This window comes from Gossypium hirsutum, chromosome A08 (genome assembly GCF_007990345.1).
Source record: "Gossypium hirsutum isolate 1008001.06 chromosome A08, Gossypium_hirsutum_v2.1, whole genome shotgun sequence".
Lineage (NCBI taxonomy): Eukaryota > Viridiplantae > Streptophyta > Magnoliopsida > Malvales > Malvaceae > Gossypium > Gossypium hirsutum.
Window position 1 is genome coordinate 56,599,011 of NC_053431.1, and position 10,319 is coordinate 56,609,329.

The 10,319-nt window shown below is 36.4% G+C and overlaps 1 non-coding gene across 1 annotated transcript; it reads right to left on the reverse strand.

Annotated features, from left to right (window-relative positions):
- Positions 1 to 787: 787 nt before the first annotated feature.
- On the reverse strand, positions 788 to 894 carry LOC121205296 (small nucleolar RNA R71). Its single transcript, XR_005900380.1, has one exon. It is a non-coding gene; the product is annotated as a small nucleolar RNA R71 (small nucleolar RNA).
- Positions 895 to 10,319: the final 9,425 nt, after the last annotated feature.

Consider the following 10,319-nt stretch of genomic DNA (forward strand, 5'->3'; position numbering starts at 1 on the left):
CATGATAATAGTTAGTCTAGGTTTGATCTTCATTATAAATATTTATTACTTGTTACGAATCATGCGATCAAGTTTTTGGCGCCGTTGCGGGGGAACTAAAATATTAAGAACGCTAAATTTTTATTACTTTAACCATTTATTTTTCCTGCAATTTAATTCTATTATTATTATTTATTAATTTACTTTTTCTTTCTCTTGGTAGGTTTTTATAGTTTATGACTAGAAGAAACCCGTCGGGACCATTACTTTTTGACGAATAAATCGATCGTACAGTTCGTAAAAATCTAAGAGAAATAAGGCGCAGCTTGCGATACATGTAGAATGAGCAAGAAGACGATACTCAACTCCCAACCGACGAGATGGCTGAAAACCAAGGCAATCAGCTACCTCCTGCAATTGCGGCTAATCAAGATCCTACTCCACGTACCATGTATGATTATGCTAAACCTTCTCTAACAGGAACTGAATCTAGCATAGTTAGACCTGCTGTAGCTGCAAATACTTTTGAATTAAAACCTAACACTATTCAGATGATACAGCAGTTTGTTCAGTTTGATGGTTTGCAGGATGAAGATCCCAATGCTCACTTAGCAATTTTTTTGGAATTTTGTGATACATTCAAATCAATGGCATTTCTGATGATGCCATTCATCTTCGGTTATTTCCTTTTTCATTAAGGAATAAAGCTAAACAATGGTTGAACTCGTTATCACGAGGGTCAATTACTACTTGGGAGCAAATGACAGAAAATTTTTTACTAAAATACTTTCCACCGGCTAAAACAGCTAAATTACGTAATGACATCTCTTCTTTTGTGTAGATGGATTTAGAAACACTTTACGATGCATGGGAGAGATACAAGGACTTACTGAGAAGGTGCCCTTACCATGGGTTACTGCTTTGGCTGCAAGTACAAACATTCCACAATGGTCAGAATCCCTCGACTCGACAAATGGTTGATGCAATTGCTGGCGGAACCATCAACAACAAAAAACCTGAAGAGGCTTATGAATTCATTGAAGAAATGTCATTGAATAACTATCAGTGGCAAGTCATGAGGACTAAGCCCGGCGTTTATAATGTCGACTCAGTTACTATGCTATCAAATCAGATAGAACTTCTCAATAAAAAGATTGATGGTTTACTTAGTTATATGCAGGTACATCCAGTAATGAGGTGTGACTCAAGTGGAGAAGGTGTGCATACAAAATATAATCCTTCAATCCCACAACCGAAGAGGAACAAGTCAACTATATGGGTAACAATAACTTTATATCTCAAAATAACCCATACAGTAATACTTATAATGCAGGTTGGAGGAACCACCCAAATTTCTCCTGGGATGGTCAAGGGAATCAAAAGCCACAAAATCCTCAGGGTTTTCAATAGCCACCTTACCAACAAGAGAAGAAATTGAACCTTGAGGAGATGCTCTCAAAATTCATATCAATGTCAGAAGCCCGTTTCCAAAATACCGAGACAGCACTTAAAAATCAACAAGCATCGATCCAAGGACTCAAAACTCAGATAGGCCAGCTATCCAAACTAATCTCTGAATGACTACAAGGTAGTTTACCAAATAATACTAAACCTAACCCAAGGGAACACCTCAACACAATTAGTACTCAAGATAAGGAAGGATTCATTGTGCCTAAGCCAGAATTGATGCAAGGAACTGTGGTGAGCAAAGGTAAAAGTGAGGTAAGTCATAACAAAACGGTGAATGAAGAATGTAAGCCTCGTATCCCATACTCTAACGCGACGAGGAAAGATCGCTCAGACGAACAATTCGGTAAATTCCTCAAACTTTTGAAAAAATTACATATTAACTTACCGTTTATTGAAGCTTTGTTGCAAATGCCAAATGCAATGAAATTTTTTAAAGAGCTTTTAGTAAATAAGTGGAAGTTGGATGAAGCATCGCATGTGGAGCTAAATGCAGTCTGCTCAGCTATTCTACAGAATAAGCTACCCCGCAAATTGAAAGATCCAGGGAGTTCTACAATTCCTTGTTTAATTGGTTGTTTAGATATAAGTCATGCATTAGCTGATTTAGGGGCTAGTATTAACGTTATGTCTTACAAAATGTTTAAGTAACTAGGTCTTGGGAAACCTAAACAAACTAGGATGAACATTCAATTGGCAGATAAAACTATAAGATTCCCTAGGGGTATTATTGAAGATGTACTCATGAAAGTAGATAAGTTTATATTCCCCGTTGATTTCGTTATTCTAGACCTAGAGGAGGATAATAACACCCTTCTGATTTTAGGAAGGCCCTTTCTAGCAACTACTAAAAGAATTATTGATGTTGGCACAGGTGAGCTTACACTTCGTGTGGGAGATGAAACGATCACCCTTCAAGCTCGTAATTCTGGCATCACATCGAACATTGAAGGTAATAGTCCACACCAATCTACTAAAACTGGCAATATGACTTTGCAAAAATTAAGCTTCAAAGAAGTTCACGAGCCATGTTCCGGAAATGATAGAGGACACATTCATGAAGAACGAAGCTACGGATAGAGGAGCTAGACGAATGGCGAGCACACAAATCGAGAACACATGATGAACCGAAACTACGCCAAAACAAGCCCGATACCTCTCCTAATCAACTTAAAGTTGGCGATAAAGTCTTACAAGATGCCACAGATCCCCACATTGTAACTACCATACCGAATAAGGAAATCCCTCTTATGGTACTCAGTATTTTTCCATTTGGTACGGTGGAGGTGAGTCACCCTAAGTTCAACACTTTTAAGGTAAATAACACCCGATTAAAACCTTATTTTGATGAGATTGATAGTAGGAATGAGAAGTATAAACTCCTCGAACCACCCTAACCATTCACTAGAGAGGTAAGTCGAGCTTAGGCTATAAATAAGCGTTTCTCGGGAGGTAACCTGAGCACTAACATATTTTGATTTCTTTATTTTTAATTTCTAACACTTTGAATCATTAACTTTATCTTTGAATTGCAAAGTTTTTCAGCACACACAGTCAGACACACGGGCATGCCTAAAGCTGTGGCCAAACAGGGAAAGAGACACGACCGTAAGATACGGCCATGTGGAAGCAGGACATGATTTCACCAAAACACGGGATGCGATAAATCCCCATGGCCGTGCGACATGGCCGTGGGTGAACTTGATAGGTGAACACGGGCATGGGAATAGAAATACACGGGCGTGGTACCCTAACACATGGGCGTGGGAGAAGCGAATAAAGCTCGGCACGGCCGTGCAACATGGCCTTGTGTGACACATGCCCAAGACACACGGGTGTGGGATAGTAGCCGGGCATGACCTAAATCGAAAAATTCAATAAACACGGGCTCACCTCTGAGTACACGGGCGTGGCCCTGGGCCGTGTGGTCCTCTCTTATATAAGCAAACCACTGTTAATCTTCTTCCTCCTTTCAAAACCCTAGCCGAAATCTACCCTTCTCCACTCCCTAATTCCTATTCCGGCCACCATTCCCCAGATTCTCATTTCCCTAACCCCCAAACCATCCTAAAATCCACTTCCCTTACATTAATCCTCACTTTCCCACCTCTTTTCCCTCCATTTTCCTTCCACATGGCTGTACCTGTGACAGCCTTAATTTGGCCCTAGTCGGAAAGTGGTTTCGGGATCACAAAACCGAGTCACAAAAATAATTCAAGGTTATATTCTGTGTTTATTATATGTGAAAGTGCATGTGTGAAAATTTCATGCTTTGATTTTGTCATTTGAGAGTAAAATTATGAAATAGGACCTATGTGAAAATTTCTAAAAATGTTATAGGCCAAATTGTAGTGGCCAAATAATTTGTAGTGTAAAATAGGAGGATTTACATTTCAAACCTCCCATTTTACATGTAGTGGCCAGCCATCATGTTGGTGGTAGACAACATGTGCAAATTTTTTTATTGAAATTATGGCATGAGTATGACACAAATATTATATGCCATTTTGTGTCATAAATTGTTGGGTAATTAGAATAATAAGAGTAACAAAAGGAAGTGAAGGAAAAGTTTTGTCCATCCTTGTTCATGGTAGCCGAAAATGGAAGAGAAAGGAGAGGAAAAGAGCTCTTGAATGTTCGGTCACTTGGGGAAGAAAATCCAAGGTAAGTTCATGGTGCTTTGCTTCTATTTTGATGTTCATGGGTTTTTCTTGTTTCTACCTTAACCCATGAAGCATATTTTTGATATTTGGTTGTGTTGTGAGCATTCGGTCATGAATGGAAATGAGAGAAATGGTTGTTGTTTCATGTTCTTTTGATGAAAAATGGAGAATAGATGAAGTTGAGCCAAGCAAATGAGCATGCATGTGCCTTAGATGCTAAGGGGAAAAATCGGCTAACATGTTGTGTGTATTATGGCCGAATGTGAACTTGGATAATATTGAGTAATGTTGTGCTTTAAAATGATGAAAGGAAGATTATGCTTAAGTGAAGTTATAAGTATGTGATGATTGATTTGTGATATGCATGTTTAAATAACATGCACGAAAGGTATGTGTGAAAGAGTGAATTGGTAATATATCTGCTTGGGACAGCAGCAGTAACGTGATTTTGGAAAATCACCATAAATTGTGGGAGATAATTTGAAGCTGAATAAATTATGTAATTAAAGCTTAATGAGTCTATTTTCTTGTAAAAGAAACCGTTTAAGCAAAATAATTTCCGATGATGAGATAATTGAAGTGATGTGGGACAGGGCAGAATAACTTCTAGATCCTCTGTTCTGTATTTATAAAATCATTATAAATTGTAAAAAAATGGTTATAAGATTAATTTTATATTATTAGACTCCTTAATGAATCTAGTTTCAAATGAAATAAACGAGAACATATTTTGAATTTTTTACGATGAGAAATTTGATTCATAGTGAAGAGTGGTCAGATTAGTCAAACAGTGAAATAAGGGAAACTTTAAGAAAAATCTGGTATTGATTGGCCAAAAAAAAAATCCTGAAAATTTTATGGGAAAAATATATATGGGTCTATTTTCATAGAAAATTAACGGAACTTGATTTGGAGTTTCGTATCTCTAGTTATAAAAGATTTAGTGACTGTTGCTCAGGAAGACAGCTTGCAGTGAAATTATGATTATGTGGTAAACATTGACAAAAATTTGTTAATGAGTTGCTTATTGATTTCTTATAAGCTTACTATGATCAGTAGATGTGAAAGTTGAATATATATATTATATTTTGAAAGTGATGCTTGAATAGTCGAATAATGACTAGTTTAAAATCTTTAAATTTTAAGCTCAAGAGCATAGAGGGGCAAATTTGGGTAAGAGAAAAGAGAAAGTAATCGAATAGCCGTTGTAATCATTCGGAAACATTCGAGGTAAGTTCTTAAGTGTTTAAGCTTGATTCCTTTTTATATGCCCAAGAGTTAAATTAATATGGTAAAGGGAATGTAAATTTTATTTAGTTAATGTGCCGAATTTGTAATAATTTAAGGCTATAAGCCGATTATGGCTATGATGCTTAAGTTGAATTGGATTTGGAAATTTGATGCACTAAATGAGTGTTACAATGAATAAACTATGTCGTATATGTGCTGGTGGAGATATCACGATTTGTGATTATTAAATACCTAAAGGAAACCATGATGTGTCTAAAATTATTATTATTAGTCCTTTGTGATAGCCGAATATGGCTTGGCACTAAAGTGATTAAATGTGAAATTCGATGAGGTAAACCATTAAAAGTGTGGTGCTATAAGACTATGGGCTAATACGATATGTGGATTCGTTCCGTAAAGTAAATTATTCAGGTATGCGATATGTACTTAGGCATGTTAAATCGATTGGAATTGAATCATGAATGTGAATTGAGAAGCATAGGTAAAAAGGCCTATGACATATATGTGAGTAAGGGTAAAACCATCGTAAATTATTGATAAGGATGGGCTATGTGCGGAACCATCTTATAATTGCTAATTTGAAAGGTTGTGTGTGAATCAGTGAGCAATATGTATATATTAGATGAATCGTGACCTTTTGGTTCTACTTGAACTAAGTTGCGCGATAAATAATTTATGCATATGACTTATAGCCGAATGGTCACTATGGGTAAAGTTTGAATGGTGAAATGGAAATGTTGAATGAGATGTGTTAATATATAATTAAATAAGCATGATATTTGATGTGTATCCGGGCTTAAAGACCCTCAGGCTTCGTGCTGGTAAAATATCCAGGTTAAATCCCGCAGGCTTCGTGCTGGTATTATATCCAGGATAAATCTCGCAGGCCTAGTGCTGGTATTATATTTGGGCCTTCATGCCTAGAGGCTTCGTGCCGGTGATGTGTATTCGGGACTTCGTGCCTAGCAGGCTTCGTGCCGATGATGTGTATTCGGGCCTTCGTGCCTAGCAGGCTTCGTGCCGGTGATGTGTATTCGGGCCTTCGTGCCTAGCAGGCTTCGTGCCAGTGATGTGTATTCGGGCCTTCGTGCCTAGCAGGCGTAATGCCGGTGAAATGATATGTTATGTGAATTCGGTGTTCCTTGTAAGATAAGGGTTTAGCCGAATGTTAAAGATGAAATGATAGTGTATTGTATCATGCTTATATGTCCTAATGGCAAGTATAACATGTTGGTAAATATGTAATGTGCTTTTATAATCGATTATTCGGGCCTTTGAGCTTAGCAGACTATAATGTCGGTAGATACTATTTAGGCTTTCGAGCCTAGCAGGCTATAAAGCCGGTGAAATGATATCGTGCCTCGAGCCTAGCAGGCGAAATGCCGGTGATTTGAGAAAAGCCTATGACTAAGGTACCTCGTGCTAGATTGTCAAATGAATACATTTAATACGTAAAGTAGGCCAGGTACGCAGTATGTACTCATATGTGAGTTTGATTTGAAGTGAATCATAAGGGAGTAATGTGATACGTACGTGAATAAATGTTAAAACTATACCTATGATCATGATACACCTGGTCAGGGTGTGAAAGTATGTGAGGGTATTTGATAAAAATATGTTATATGAATTCAGATTAAGTGTGATAAGAATGATGAACGTGTATTATGTGCTTGTGTATATTCGGCCGAATGGCAATATCCCTAGAATTTGGCCTCTTAAGAAATTAAATAATCGAAGTATAATTGTGTTTATTTGTTTGCATTGCTTAAGACTTACTAAGCTTATGAAAGCTTCCTCCGTTGTTACATTTCTCTGTTTTATAGATTGTTGACTTCAGTTACCTGCTCAGGTTGGAGTTCACCGGAGATATTATCACACTGTCGAGCTCACGTTATCGGTGTAAGTGAATCCTAGTATTTTGAGTTTATGGCATGTATAGGATTTTAATGTTTTGGACCTCGTAAGCACATATATGGGATAGATTGCATGTGAAAAGAAAAGTTTTAAATTGATTGAAATTTTTCAGCACGGTTTTTGTGTGATTGACTGAGTTTAAGTCGGGTAACACTCGAACCCTGTTCCGGTGAGGGATACGGGCGAGGGGTGTTACATTTAGTGGTATCAGAGCTATGGTTTAGTCGGTTCTCGGACTAACATAGCAATTATAAGAGTCTAGCTATACATGCCGTAAGTAAAGCGTGATAGTGTGATATCTCCTGGCTCTTATAAATTATTTTGCTCAGGTAATGATGTGTTCTAACCGAGCTATTATTAATTGATCCGAAAATGCTATTGAACTGATTGTGATATATTGTGATATGACGGAATTGAAAGGGAATGAGTACGATCGTTCACTAATGAATTGATGGAAAAGACCATGGTTGGACCATGGCAATACATGAGACAGATGAACTAGTGTAAGACCCATCGGGGACGTGGCATCAGCTCGACTTGTGCTAAGCGTAAGACCTATCTGGGATAGGCATCGGCACAGCCCAGTGAGTGCTAGTGTAAGACCTATCGGGAATAGGCATCAACACGGGCAGAGCAGAGCTAGTATAAGACCATAGTTGGACTATGGCATCAAGTAAGCGATGTACTCAAAACCGTAAGATGTTTTTCGATTTGATAAATATTGACAAGTGATCAATACTAAATGTGGAAACTTGATAAGACATTATTGGTAATTTGAGTAAGAGAAATGAAAGTGTGAATTGTGATAAATTCACTTATGTTTTGCTAATATTCACTTGAAATAAAGTTACGTGTATTACTGAGATATGTGAAATTGTATTTGTAACGAATTGGAAATTTGAAATGTTTGAATCAATGTACGTAATATTATGATGAGTGATAAAGTTATTTGTGTATACAAATATGAAGGTTCCTTTCGAGGCTTAACGACCCCACCCCCTTATCAGTGTTATTATTATAAGATTTCATTGTAGTATGATCGGAATAAATTCAAGGATAAATTCATACGAGGTTATTCTTCTGTTTCTATTAAATGGTATTCCATCTTATAAAAGTATATGAAATGTGATAGTTCAAAATGAGTTCAGAGTAACAGTTATTTGATTTTGGATATCTGGACATATAAGATTTCTGTTGATGTTATTATTGTTCTGATATGGAATAAGTATACAGATGGGTTAAAGGTTATGTAAAGGATCTTTATATGAACTCCGATTGTGAAATGTTTGTTTATCTGAGTTGTAATAGATTATACAAGTATATGGAATAAAAGAAATCAGTGGTATTATAGAAGTGGTTGTGAGATAGAATTTCTATCCAAATTGAATCAAAAATTTTATTATTTTCTAAGAGAGAAATCTTATTGGATTATGATTTATCATCTGACGAGAAAAGATCGGTAAGATGGGGTTTGCATGTGCAAGGTTTTATTTGATGAAGTGACTAAAGTATCTATGATGTGATCTGTTGGTGTAGACCAAAGTTCTGGATTTTTGGTAAAAAGAGATACATGTGAAGAATGGAAAAATTGTGATTCCGAGAATTTGGCGAAAACGTTTTAAGAGTGGAAACTATTTTTTCTGGTAAGATTTTCGGGGACGAAAATTCCTGGGGGGGAGAGTTGTGACAGCCCTAATTTGGCCCTAGTCGGAAAGTGGTTTCGGGATCACAAAACTGAGTCATAAAAATAATTAAATGTTATAATTTGTGTTTATTATATGTAAAAGTGAATGTGTGAGAATTTCATGCTTTGATTTTGTCATTTGAGAGTAAAATTATGAAATAGGACCTATGTGAAAATTTCTGAAAATGCTATAGGCCAAATTGTAGTGGCCAAATAATTTGTAGTGTAATATAGGAGGATTTGCATGTGAAACCTCCCATTTTACATGTAGTGGCCAGCCATCATGTTGGTGGTAGACACCATGTGCAAATTTTTTATTGAAATTATGGCATGAGTATAGCACAAATATTATATGCCATTTTGTGTCATAAATTGTTGGGTAATTAGAATAATAAGAGTAACAAAAGGAAGTGAAGGAAAAGTTTTGTCCATCCTTGTTCATGGTAGCCGAAAATGGAAGAGGAAGGAGAGGAAAAGAGATCTTGAATGTTCGGTCACTTGGGGGAGAAAATCCAAGGTAAGTTCATGGTGCTTTGCTTCTATTTTGATGTTCATGGGTTTTTCTTGTTTCTACCTTAACCTATGAAGCATATTTTGATATTTGGTTGTGTTGCGAGCATTCGGTCATGAATGGAGATGAGAGAAATGGTTGTTGTTTCATGTTATTTTGATTAAAAATGGAGAATAGATGAAGTTGAGCCAAGCAAATGAGCATGCATGTGCCTTAGATGCTAAGGGGAAAAATCGGCTAACATGTTGTGTGTATTATGGCCGAATGTGAACTTGGATAATATTGAGTAATGTTGTGCTTTAAAATGATGAAAGGAAGATTATGCTTAAGTGAAGTTATAGGTATGTGATGATTGATTTGTGATATGCATGTTTAAATAACATGCATGCAAGGTATGTGTGAAAGAGTGAATTGGTAATAAATCTGCTTGGGACAGCAGCAGTAACGTGATTTTGGAAAATCACCATAAATTGTGGGATATGAGTTAGAAGCTGAATAAATTATGTATTAAAGATTAATGAGTCTAGTTTCTTATAAAAGTAACCGTGTAAGCAAAATATTTTTCGATGATGAGATATTTGAAGTGATGTGGGACAGGGTCAGAATGACTTATAGATCCTCTATTCTGTATCTATAAAATCATTATAAATTGTAAAAAAATGGTTATAAGATGAAGTTTATGTGCTTAGACTCCTTATTGGGTCTATTTAAAATGACATAAACGAGAACATATTTTGAATTTTGTACAATGAGAAATTTGATTCGTAGTGAAGAGTGGTCAGATTAGTCAAACAGTGAAATAAGGGAAACTTTAAGAAACATCTGGTATTTATTGGCCGAACCAAAAATC